The sequence below is a fragment of the Scylla paramamosain genome, chromosome 8, assembly GCF_035594125.1.
Source record: "Scylla paramamosain isolate STU-SP2022 chromosome 8, ASM3559412v1, whole genome shotgun sequence".
Taxonomy (NCBI): Eukaryota; Metazoa; Arthropoda; class Malacostraca; order Decapoda; family Portunidae; genus Scylla; species Scylla paramamosain.
The window spans coordinates 25,687,040-25,699,439 of record NC_087158.1 but is presented as its reverse complement, the minus strand read 5'-3'; positions in this window follow the sequence as shown (position 1 = coordinate 25,699,439).

Genomic DNA, 12,400 nt, shown 5'->3' with positions numbered 1-12,400 from the left:
ATCCTCCTGACCACCACTGTCGCTACCACAACTACCTCCATCTCATTTTCCTCTTCCACTTCACATCTTCCACCTTCTCCACTTCACCTCCTCCACCGTAACTGTTTCTTCATCCCGCCTCCTCATCTTCTTGCCACGTAAGTAGGGATCATTTACGGCGAGACGAGGCAATTAAGTCCTCCCGCCTCTTTATTTTCCTTTCTGTATCTTCCTCCCGCTAAGCAGCCGAGTGTGACGCAAGGAGGGTGACGCAAAAAGGGGGAGGAGGAGGCAGGGAGGGAATGAAAGGGAAGTGGAAAGGGAAAGGAAGGAAAGAAGGTAAGAAACAATTTTCTGGGATCACTAACAAATTACCGTCTCTCTCTCTCTCTCTCTCTCTCTCTCTCTCTCTCTCTCTCTCTCTCTCTCTCTCTCTCTCTCTCTGTCTCTTTGACACATTTTTTGGTGTCTTTTGAATTTTAACAAGACTTAAAGGAGAGAGAGAGAGAGAGAGAGAGAGAGAGAGAGAGAGAGAGAGAGAGAGAGAGAGAGAGAGAGAGAGAGAGAGAGAGAGAATATGTGGTGTGAATAATCAAAATTCTAATGTGATAAAGTAAACAAAAAAGAAGAAGAAGAAAAAGAAAAAGAAGAAAGAAAGAAAAAGAAGAAAGAAGAATAAAAAGAATAGTTAGGAGGAGGAGGAGGAGGAGGAGGAGGAGGAGGAGGTATAGACGATGATAATTCTGTTAAAGGAAGAAAGTTAAGGCGAGAAGAAAGTAAGAAATGAGTTGAAAATGAATGTATGTACGAGACGAAAGACAAGAAGAGGAAGGAGAAAAGAAGAGGCAAAAGCAGAATGAAAGAAAATGGAAATAGAAAATGGGAAGTATTGACGCCATATCTCACAATTTCAAAGAGGGCAAAGAAAATAATAATAATAATAATAATAAAAAAATACACAGAGATGAAATATGATAAATGGAGTGGATGGAGAAAAAATAACATTAAACTATAAGATTAAAAAAAAAAGACAGGAAGAGGAATAATCAAAGAGAAAACGGTGATAAGGAAGAGATAGATAAGAACGGAGATCGGTGGGGAAGAGACGGAAAGAAAAAAAAGGAAACAAAAACCAAAGAAAATAAATGAAAAATAGATAAATGAAAAAAAAAGAAGTAAGAAGAGGAAATTAAAGAAATGAGGAAAAAAGGAGAGAGGAAAAATAAAGACACGCTAACACTATAAAAGAAGATAAGTAGAGAGAGAGAGAGAGAGAGAGAGAGAGAGAGAGAGAGAGAGAGAGGAGAGAGAGAGAGAGAGAAGAGAGAGAGAGAGAGAGAGAGAGCAAAGAAAAAGAAATACGCACCATAACAAAAAAAAATAAAGATAACAAGATGAAAAATAGTAAAGGAGAAGCAAAAGTCAAAGAGAGAGAGAGAGAGAGAGAGAGAGAGAGAGAGAGAGAGAGAGAGAGAGAGAGAAGAGAGAGAGAGAGAGAGAGAGAGAGAGCTCATTAGTATATCATCTGAGGCACATCACCTGCACCTGTGTATGACGTCAACCAGGTAGACAGGTCACGCTCCCACCTCACCTGGGAGAGAGAGAGAGAGAGGAGAGAGAGAGAGAGAGAGAAGAGAGAGAGAGAGAGAGAGAGAGAGAGAGAGAGAGAGAGAGAGAGAGAGAGAGAGAGGAACGAATGACAGGAAAAAGAGAACAGGGAAAGATAAAGAAGAGAATGAAAGGGAATTGGAAAGTAGGAATGATATAAAGAAAGAAACAGGAAGAAAAAATAAGGTATGAGAGAGAGAGAGAGAGAGAGAGAGAGAGAGAGAGAGAGAGAGAGAGAGAGAGAGAGAGAGAGAGAGAGAGAGAGAGAGAGAGAGAGAGAGAGCAAACCTGCCAGACAACCAGACAGACAGACAGAAAGGAAGAAATATCACTCATGCATAATATATTTTCAATAGACGGATGTACACACACACACACACACACACACACACACACACACACACACACAAAGGGGACGATGGGAAAGACGAAGGTTACAGGTGGGAAGGGAAACCAGTACACCTGTCCCCTAATTAACACTTTCTCCAGGTAATAATTATTAAACATTACCTCCATTACCTCTAGTACTGAAACCTTAATGTAGCTAGTATATCTCGGAAGAAGAAGAGGAGGAGGAGGAGAGGGAGGAGGGGGACAGGTGTAGGAAGGTGTGTGAAATGTTAATTGATATGCAGACAGGTGGAGGGGAGGATAATGGAAGGTGGAGGAGAGGTGGAGGAGAGGTAGAGGAGAGTAGGTAGGTGTGTGGGACTAGACGAGGAAATAAGTGAAGAGAAACGATGTGGTTTTTGGAGTGTGTTGGTGTGCTATTAGCGCTAATGATGTGGTGTGTGGTGGTGGTGGTGGTGGTAGTGAAGGTGGTGCAGGTGGTGGTGGTAGTAGTAGTAGTAGTAGTAGTAGTAGTTGTAGAAGTAGTAGTAGTAAGTTAAGGAGCAGGAACAATAGTAATATCCAGCAGCAATAATAGTAGTGGTAATTGTATAGTAGTAGTAGTAGTAGTAGTAGTAGTAGTAGTAGTAGTAGTATTAGTAGTAGTAATAGCAGCAGTAGTAGTAGCAACAGCAACACCTATACTCAAGTAATATTTCTCAGTTACCGAAGTCTACGTTGTAAATCAGACAGACAAAGCAGCTACGAGAGGAGGATAGACAGCAACAGTAGCAGCAATAGTAGCAGTAGTAGCAGTGACAGTACCCAGCAGGAGCAGCAGCAGCAGCACTAACATTGAGCAGTTACGTAAGAGTGTGGCGCATCAGACCCGCTGCCTCAGATACGTCGGTCTGTCACGCGGGAAACAGGCAAGGAGAGTTGAAGGTCGATCAGAGAGAGAGAGAGAGAGAGAGAGAGAGAGAGAGAGAGAGAGAGAGAGAGAGAGAAAACGTGACAAGAGGAAGGTCACGTGAGGCAACAAAAGCAGCGAGAGGAGGAAAGAAGGAGACTATTTTATTTTATTCCTCCGCCTCTGCCTCCGCCTCCTCCCGTTCTTCATTTCCCTTCCCCAGGTGCGCCTTGACTATCATCTCCTCCTCCTCCTCCTCCTCCTCCTCCTCCTCCTCCTCCTCCTCCTCCTCCTCCTCCTCCTCCTTCCCTTCACATGCTTTCATCCCCTTCCCCTCGCATCTTTCCCTTCACACCCTCTGCTCTCCCCTCACACTCTCCCTCCTTTTCAAACCTCAGCACACCCCCCTCACTTCCCCTCACGCTCCCCCTCTAACACACACACACACACACACACACACACACACACACACACACACACACACACACACACACACACGCGTACGTTTGCAATAGAGATGTTGATGGGTTTTGCGTGTTATCATTTACCCTCCTCCTCCTCCTCCTCCTCCTCCTCCTCCTCCTCCTCCTCCTCCTCCTCCTCCTTTTCATGATCATCAGTGTCCTTGAAGTAATGTCTTCATGAAATTCTCTTTCTATAAAATGATGTGTGTGCTTTCTGGGAGAGAGAGAGAGAAAGAGAGAGAGAGAGAGAGGGGGGGACACAAGCAAGTAAGAAGATTAGAGAAGAAATGGAAGGAAGGAAGAACGTGAAGATAAATAGAGGGAGAGGTGTAAAGGAGACGTAAGGGAGGGAAGAAGGAAGGGAGGTAAGGAAGTGATAGAGGTAACGAGATAAAGAGGGATGGAGGGAAGGAGATAAATACATAAGAAGGGAGAGAAGGGAAGAGAGAGAAAGAGGGAGAGGAGAGGAGAGGAAGGGAAGGGCGCCATTCATCAATTCAGAAGGGCAAAGGAAATCCGCTCCGTTTTATTCTATCATCTGCAGAATCGCTCGTCTCGTTTTCCTTCATTCATTCATCGGTAGAAAGAAAACGGGAGGAAATTTGAGAAAAGTGTTTTATTTGTTATTCATTGTCGTGTGTGTGTGTGTGTGTGTGTGTGTGTGTGTGTGTGTGTGTGTGTGTGTGTGTGTGTGTGTGTGTGTGTGTCATTCATTCATTAAACAAAGGATGTGGTATGGAGTTTTATTTTATTTTATTTTATTTTTCTCTTTTAATGTTATTCGAGGTTTCACTGTATTTCATCACTTTTTTCCTCTTATTTTTTTTTTATTACCTCACTTTGTCCCTCGTTTTATTTATTTTCCCTTTTTTTCTTTAAATTTTTGTGGCGTAACTAACATCCGGGATATCTTTAGCAGCATCCTCCCTATGCCTCCTCCTCCTCCTCCTCCTCCTCCTCCTCCTCAGTCTTTTGACACGAGTGACATAAGAAATCCATTGTTTTGCTCGTGTGATCCGATCCTGAAGTGTCTTGGTGGCTGAGCAAGGGAGAGGCAGGGAGAGGGAGGGAGAGGGAGGCCGCCCACACCCACACACGCCCACCTATCAGCATCCTCACGCCCACCATACATGAAAGGGACGTGGAGGAAGGGAGGGAGGAAGGAGGAGGAGGAGAGAAGAAGAGAAGGGAGAAGGAAGAGCTGGATTGGTGAAGTGAGGATGGAAAGATGTTAAGTTAGGTGGAAAAAAGATGATGGAGGAGGAGGAAGAGGAGGAGGAGGAGGAGGAGGAGGAAAGAAAGAGAGGAGGAAGAGGGCATCACTTCAGGTTATGAGGGAGGGTGGGAGAGTGGAGAGTAGTGAGTGGAGGAAGAGTGGGAGAGGGAGAGAGAGGGAGAGGAAGAAGAAGTTTGAAGGACCTCTTAAGATCACCCTTACCAATATCGACTGTAATCCATACTGTCTTTCCTGGAGGGAGAGTGGGGTCGTATGTCACTGTTCTCCCCCTCTCCTCCTCCTCCTCTTCCTCACCACCACCACCACCACCACCACCACCACCACCACCACAACCATCACCTTGGAACATTATGCAGACCGCGAGAATTTTGCGTCAGTCTAGAGTCCCTGAAAATTTAATCCCTTACAGACAAAGAGGTAAAAATGAGATGGGTAGATAGTGGTGAGAGAGAGAGAGAGAGAGAGAGAGAGAGAGAGAGAGAGAGAGAGAGAGAGAGAGAGAGAGAGAGAGAGAGAGAGAGAGAGAGAGAGAGAGAGAGAGAGAGAGAATTTATACACCGGTTTTTAATGCAAGATGATAATTGTCGATATAAAATTCTGCCTCATGCACTTTCTTTTTTTCTTTTACATCTCTTTTTTTATCTCTTTTCTTCTTAAAGCGTGTGTGGCAGCTCGTTTTACACACACACACACACACACACACACACATTCACCATTACTAGCACAGGTTTTTATCGGCCTCTGTGTGTGTGTGTGTGTGTGTGTGTGTGTGTGTGTGTGTGTGTGTGTGTGTGTGTGTGTGAGCATTATTACTCACTTGTCGTTCATCAGGATCTATTTATTCGGGCACCAAATGTTTCCCAGTGGCTGTCAACAAGGGCGGCTGACTGGTGACGCAGGAGGTGGTGGTGGTGATGGTGGTGGTGGTGGTGGTGATGGTGGTGGTGGTGGTGGTGATAGTGATGGGAGGTAAAAACAGGCAGTGAAGAGGATGTAGATATAAAAGAGGAAGTGAAGGTGGTAGTGGTGGTGGTGGTGGTGGTGATATTGGTGTTGGTGGTGGTGAGAGTGGTGGTGGTGGTGGTGGTGGTGGTGGTGGTGGTGGTGGTGGTGGTTGTGGTGTTTTCCTGTTTATGCTTTCACTCTGGATATTTCTGGTATGTTGCTATTCTTATTCCTTCCTGATTCTTATTATCATTATTATCTCCTCCTCTTCCTACTCCTTCTCCTCCTCCTCCTTCTTCTCCTTCTCTTTCTCCTTCTCCTCCTCTTCCCTTTTTGGTATTCTTCTTTCGCCTCCTCTTCATCATGCTCTTTATCACCAGCCTCTTCATGCCCTTCCTACGTTTTCTTCCTCCCCTTGCTCCTCCTCCGCCTTCTCCTCCTCTTCCTCCTCCTCATTATCTTTTCCTTCTTTCATCACGTCGACTTCTTCATCCCCTAGTTCCCTTTTTTTTATTTTCTTTTTATTTCTCCTCTCCTCTCTTCCTCCTACTCTTACTTTAATTTTTTTGCCTCTTCTTTCACCACACTTTTCTTTTTCCTCCTCGTCCTCGTGTATTTTCTTCTCACATCCTCCTCCTCCTCCTCCTCCTCCTCCTCCTCCTCCTCCTCCTCCTCCTCCACCTCCACCTCCACCTCCTCCTCCTCGACATAACTTAAGCAAAGCACAACTAACTATATCACTCAACGTTCTTTCTCCTCTTCTTTCTCCTCTTCTGAGCACTTCGTTCCCTCCTCCTCCTCCTCCTCCTCCTCCTCTCCTGTCACCACGCCCATTTTAGTGGTGGTGACGGTACTTGGTGGTGATCATGGTGGCGGTGACGCTTTGCTCTCCTCCTCTCTATCTCTCCTTCAGATAATTTAACAGCGTGTCTTGGATGTTTTTCTTTTGTGTGTTTGACGTGTGTGCGTTTTTATGGGGACTCGTTGGTGGTGGTGGCGGCGGCAGGCATCACCACCACCACCACCACCACCACCACTCAACATACCACTGTGGTTCGACTGTAGTGCTGAATGCGTCACTGGAACATAAGGGTGTTTACAGATCTGTGTTACTCCTGCTGGTGCTGCTGCTGTTGCTGCTGCTTGTGTTGTCTTTGTTTTCCTTTGTGTTCCTGTCCTACCTCCTCTCTTGTGTTTCTTCCTTCTTCTCTCTTTTCTTCGTTTTCTTTCTCCTACGACTTCTACGACTTGCTCTCTTTTTCTTTTTATTCTTTCTGTTGTTTTCATTCTCTTCTCTTCTCCCCTTCATTATTCTCTTGTCTTGTTTTCCCTTCTCTCTCTCTCTCTCTCTCTCTCTCTCTCTCTCTCTCTCTCTCTCTCTCTCTCTCTCTCTCTCTCTCTCTCTCTCTCTCTCTGCCAGCTTTGTCCGTCAGTGTCACTCTCCCATGTCTTTCACTCACTCACCACCACCACCAACACCACCACCACCACCACCACCACCACCACCAACACCACCACCATCACCATAATCACCATCACCACCACCACAACCACCACCTCATAATCACTTTTATCAGTCAACACATCTACCACCACCACCACCACCACCACCACCTCCTCCACACCTCACCACACACAAGAACACGGTCACCACGCCTTCATTCCACTCTCGCCAGTCATCATTTCCATTCACCAACACCTACAGCCCCTCTCCCCTCTCTCCCCCTCTCCCCCTCCCTCTCTGATGATGAGATATGAGACCACTGCACGTAACCAGCTCATGACCCGCTCTTCACACGCGAGAGGTGATCTGCAGAAGTTGACGAGGGCACGGAAGGCGGGGGAGGGCTGGGTGAAGGGCCGGGTGCTATGGGAGGGGTTGTATCGTGGGTGACTGGCTGATTGGTGATGGTGAGGTGATGGTGTTAAAGAAAACGAGAAATTATCACGGCACTACAGTTTACCTACCTACTTTTCGTCCGTCTGTCATGGGTTGTTAAGTGTGTGTGTGTGTGTGTGTGTGTTGAAGGAAATGCTGTGATACCTGAATATGCAAAAGGAGGTGAAATGTTTATTGAAGTTTGTTGTTTAAGTCATTTTATAGTAGTTGTAGTAGCACCAGCAGTAGTAGTAGTAGTAGCAGTAGTAGTAGTAGTAGTAGTAGTAGTAGTAGTAGTAGTAGTAGCAGTAGTAATAGTAGTAGTTAATGTTGTTCTTATTCTCGTTGTTAAAAAAAATGCGTAGGTAAAAATTATAATTCTTTTCTTTCCTTTCCACAGGTGAGTCAGTGAGTGAGTGAGGCGAGGCAGGTGTGGTGGTCACCTGTGTGTCCAGGTGAGTGTGAAACAACCCGCCGTGCTCCTGAGGGATGCTCGTGCCCCTGCTGCTGCTGCTGAGGAGGAGGAGGAGGAGGAGGAGGAGGAGGAGGAGGAGGAGGAGAAGTAGTAGTGTTTACTTATAATACGGATAGATGCATTTTATCCACTCATAGTGAGCTTTAGTTACATCCGTGTGTGTGTGTGTGTGTGTGTGTGTGTGTGTGTGTGTGTGTGTGTGTGTGTGTGTGTGTGTGTGTGTATGTGTGTGTGTGTGTAAAAGTCAACATGATGTTAAGTTATCACGAGTGCAGGAATAAATAACCAAGCCCCTTTGAACTTACCCTCCCCTAGGATGTAAAGACGAGGAAGAAAACAAATTAGATAAAAAAAAAAAGTACCGCTGTGAAAAATAGAAAACCTTGCTAAAAAAAAAAAAATAGTAATAATAATAAAAAAACAAAACCGTGAAAGAGAAAACACCAAACATGAATGAGTGAAAACCGCAAAACATGCCCATACGAGACAAGAATCACGCTGAAGGGTCAAGGGCACCCAACAAAACTCCTATAGGACTCAACTAAAGGAACAGAAAGGCTGGCAAAGGAACAGAGAGGCAGAACAAGAGAAACAGAGGAGGTAGGTTAGGTCAAATCGACACGCGGGGACCAAAGTGAAGAGGAGAAGGAGGAGGAGGGGAGAGGTGGAGAGAAAGAGAGAGAGAGAGAGAGAAGACCTTGTTGAATTTGTCTATCGCTTCATCTTGACAAATGTGAGGGGCTGTTATCTACATGCCATCTCATTCCATCCATACACTCAAGATGGCGCTAGAGAGAGAGAGAGAGAGAGAGAGAGAGAGAGAGAGAGAGAGAGAGAGAGAGAGAGAGAGAGAGAGAGAGAGAGAGAGAGAGAGAGAGAGAAAACGAGGAGGAGAGAAACAAAATGAATGAAGCAAGGAGATAATTAAAAATATTAGTCAGAAAGGAGAAAGATAAAGCGAAAAGCAGTTAATGAGAAGTACAAGGAAGGGGAGAGACAAAAGGAGGGAGAGAGAGAATGAGAAGAGATAATGGAAAATGGCGAGCAACGAGAAGGAAGGATGAAGAGTGAAAAGTAGTTAGAGAAATTAAGGAAGAGACCAAATTAATTAAGAAAATGGAATGGAGACAGCGGGAGAATTGATAAGAGAGAGAGAGAGAGAGAGAGAGAGAGAGAGAGAGAGAGAGAGAGAGAGAGAGAGAGAGAGAGAGAGAGAGAGAGAGAGAGAGAGAGAGAGAGAGAGAGAGAGAGAGAGAGAGAGAGAGAGAGAGAGAGAGAAGCCTTATCATGAAGAATTTTCAATGCGAGTGCCTAAGGGGAATGCCACAGGGAAGAGAGAGAGAGAGAGAGAGAGAGAGAGAGAGAGAGAGAGAGAGAGAGAGAGAGAGAGAGAGAGAGAGAGAGAGAGTGACACGGGGAAAGAGGGTGCCACGGGGAAAGGGAGCCACGGAGGAAGGGAGCCACCGGGGAAGGGAGTGCCAGCGGGGAGAGTATACCTAAATGAAGTGCCACTGGGAGAGAGGGTACCAGGGGGGAGAGGGAGAGTGAACCACGGGAAAAATGTGGCATGGGTGGAGGGTGTCACGGGAGAGAGGGAGTGCCACGGGGCCGCTCTCTCTCTCTCTCTCTCTCTCTCTCTCTCTCTCTCTCTCTCTCTCTCTCTCTCTCTCTCTCTCTCTCTCTCTCAGGTCCTCGCTCTCGTTGTAAAAATAGCAGTTGTCGGTCCCGTGCTGCCTAATCTAAAATGATTTCCCCGCGACTGGGTGATGCTGGTGGTGGTGAAGGTGGTGTTGGTGGTGGTGGTGGTGGTGGTGGTGGTGGTGGTGGTGATGGTTCTGCTGTATATTTTCTTTTTTGTTCTGTAGCCTCCTTTCTTCTTCTTCTTCTTCTTCTTCTTCTTCTTCTTCTTCTTCTTCTTCTTCTTCTTCTTCTTCTTCTTCTTCTTCTTCTTCCATTTTCTGGCACTTGTCTAGTCTTTGTTGTTCTCTTTTTCCCGACGAAACTTCCCGTCTCTCTCTCTCTCTCTCTCTCTCTCTCTCTCTCTCTCTCTCTCTCTCTCTCTCTCTCTCTCTCTCTCTCTCTCGTTCATTTTTCATTACCGTTGTTATGGCCTTTGGTAGAACAATAACTGCCACTGAAACAACAATAACTGCAATAACTGCTACCACTACTACGTACTACCACCACTAATACTACAACAACAACTACTACTACTACTACTACTACTACTACTACTACTACTACTACTACTACTACTACTACTACTACTACTACTACTACTACTACGGTGCTTTTACCATCAACACTAGCATTTAAACTAGGTACCATAACCATCGTTTCTATCACAACTTTTACCACCACCCTACCACCACCACCACCACCACCACCACCACCACCACCACCACCACCACCACCACCACCACCACCACCACCAAATATTTTCCCCACATTCGCTACGCTATATTTTATTTTTCCATCATTTTTTTTCTTTCAACAATCATCAATCTTTCTTTTCCCAGAGCCACTCCCTATTCTTTTTCTCTCCCTTTTTTTTTTTTATCTCCCACTCACTCTCTCTCTCTCTCTCTCTCTCCCTTTCACCTCTTCCTGATCATGCGGCACACCACACCTCACTCTCCCTCCCTCCCTCCCTCTCCCTCCATCCCTCCCTCATCGCTCCCTTTACCTCTCCATCTTCCTCATCCTCCCTCATCTCCTTTCCTCCCTTTCGTGTCATCATTCTTCTCACTCCATCATCTATTTCACATTCTCTTAACATTCTCTCCCTCACCTCCTCACTTTCTCTCCATTTCTCCCTCACTTCCGTCACCCGCACTGCTCCATCTGTCTCCCTCCCTCACTCCCTCACTGCCTCACTGCTTCACCTCCACGCCCTCGCCTCCTCCCGTGTGTGTGGGCGCTGAGGGAAGGCAAGGCATGCTTCTCTCTCAACCTGACCGTCTGTGGGTCTGTCTGTCTGTCTGTCTGGTGATGAATGGTGTTGCGGAGTGCTGGGGCTGACTTAACACCTCACTTTTTTCATGTCTCATACTTCCCTCACCATAGACTCTCTCTCTCTCTCTCTCTCTCTCTCTCTCTCTCTCTCTCTCTCTCTCTCTCTCTCTCTCTCCGATTTTTTTTTTATTTCTTCATTTACTTGTTATTTACTTCAGTTCTCGTTGATGCTGATCTATAGTAATTTTCTTCCTCTGTAAGTAATGGAGTTTTGTTTCAATCTTATCCCATCAGCATCTTTCGATTTGTTTCCTCATTAACCTAACCTAATGAAACCTAATCTAACCTAACCCATCTTAACGTAACCTAACCAAAGCCAACCCAACTCAACCCAACCCAACCAAACCCAACCAAATCACCCTCTACTACTCCCACAAACACCACAAACCCCACCTACGTAATCCTCAAACAGGCTCATTCCTACACAAGCGAAACATTTCAATTTTTCACTGCCCTTACATCTCACTATTTACTGCGTGAGGGAGCGTGGACGGCCGGCCTGCCTGCCTTGTGAGGGGAAAAGGGAGGGGACTTTACAACACTCCAGGGGCCCACCCGTTGACCGCACTTGTTTTGGTAGTCATGGTGAGAGAGAGGACGGGCGGGGTAGGGTGAGAGAGGGGAGAGGAGAGGGGAAGAGTGACGGGCAGGGACTGATAGACTGAAGAGGGGAAGAGGGAGGAGCGGTGCCGGCAAGAGAGAGGGAGACAAAGTGAGGGGAAGAGAGGAAGGGGGTAAGGGAGAGGCTGATAGTGTAAATAGGGGCAGGGAAGGGGAGAGGGAGAGTGTGAGTGGGAGTAGTGCGTGGCGATTGTAGGTCGAGAGGGAGAAGGGAAAAAAAAGAGAGAAGAGTGAGAGAGTGAGAGAAAAAGGACCACTCCTGCTTTACTCCTGCTCAAGTTTGTACACGACCACTTCTTCTTCCTTCCTTCCTTCCTTTCCTCCATCCCTCCATCTCCTCCAATACCTCTCTTAACTCTCCAACCACGATCCCTCTCACCTTGCTCTCCTCGCCCTCCCCCAACGCGTGCCACCTCGAGTGTAAGAAGACACACACCAACACACCAACACACCAAAACAGGTTGCCTTGGTGTGCGTCCCAGTGGAGGAGGAGGAGGAGGAGAAAGAGGAGGAGGAGAAAAAGAAAGAGTGCCTACGGGAACGAGAAGACAGACGGACAGAGAGACAGACAGAAAAGTCCCCTGCAGTTGGCACCCCCGGCAGTGCCCTGGTTGGGAAACTTTTGTGTTGTTTTGTACTTTGCAATTTCAAGGGAGAGGATCAGGAGGGATATAACTGTGTCACTCTCACTTACCCAGCAGGAGGAGGAGTAGGAGGAGGAGGAGGAGGAGCAGGAGGAGGAGAGAAGAGGCCAAGGACGAAAGAAAAATAGGAATGTTTGACAGAGGGAGAGGAGATGTTAAGATAGGAAAAGAGGAGAGAGAGAGAAAGAGTGGATAAGGGAAGAAGAGGGCTAGTGAGGGGAAGTGGGGGAAGGGGAACGAAGGGTCAGCTCAAGACGCACCATTTCAACACCTGCTTCCCCTTTGAGCCGTGA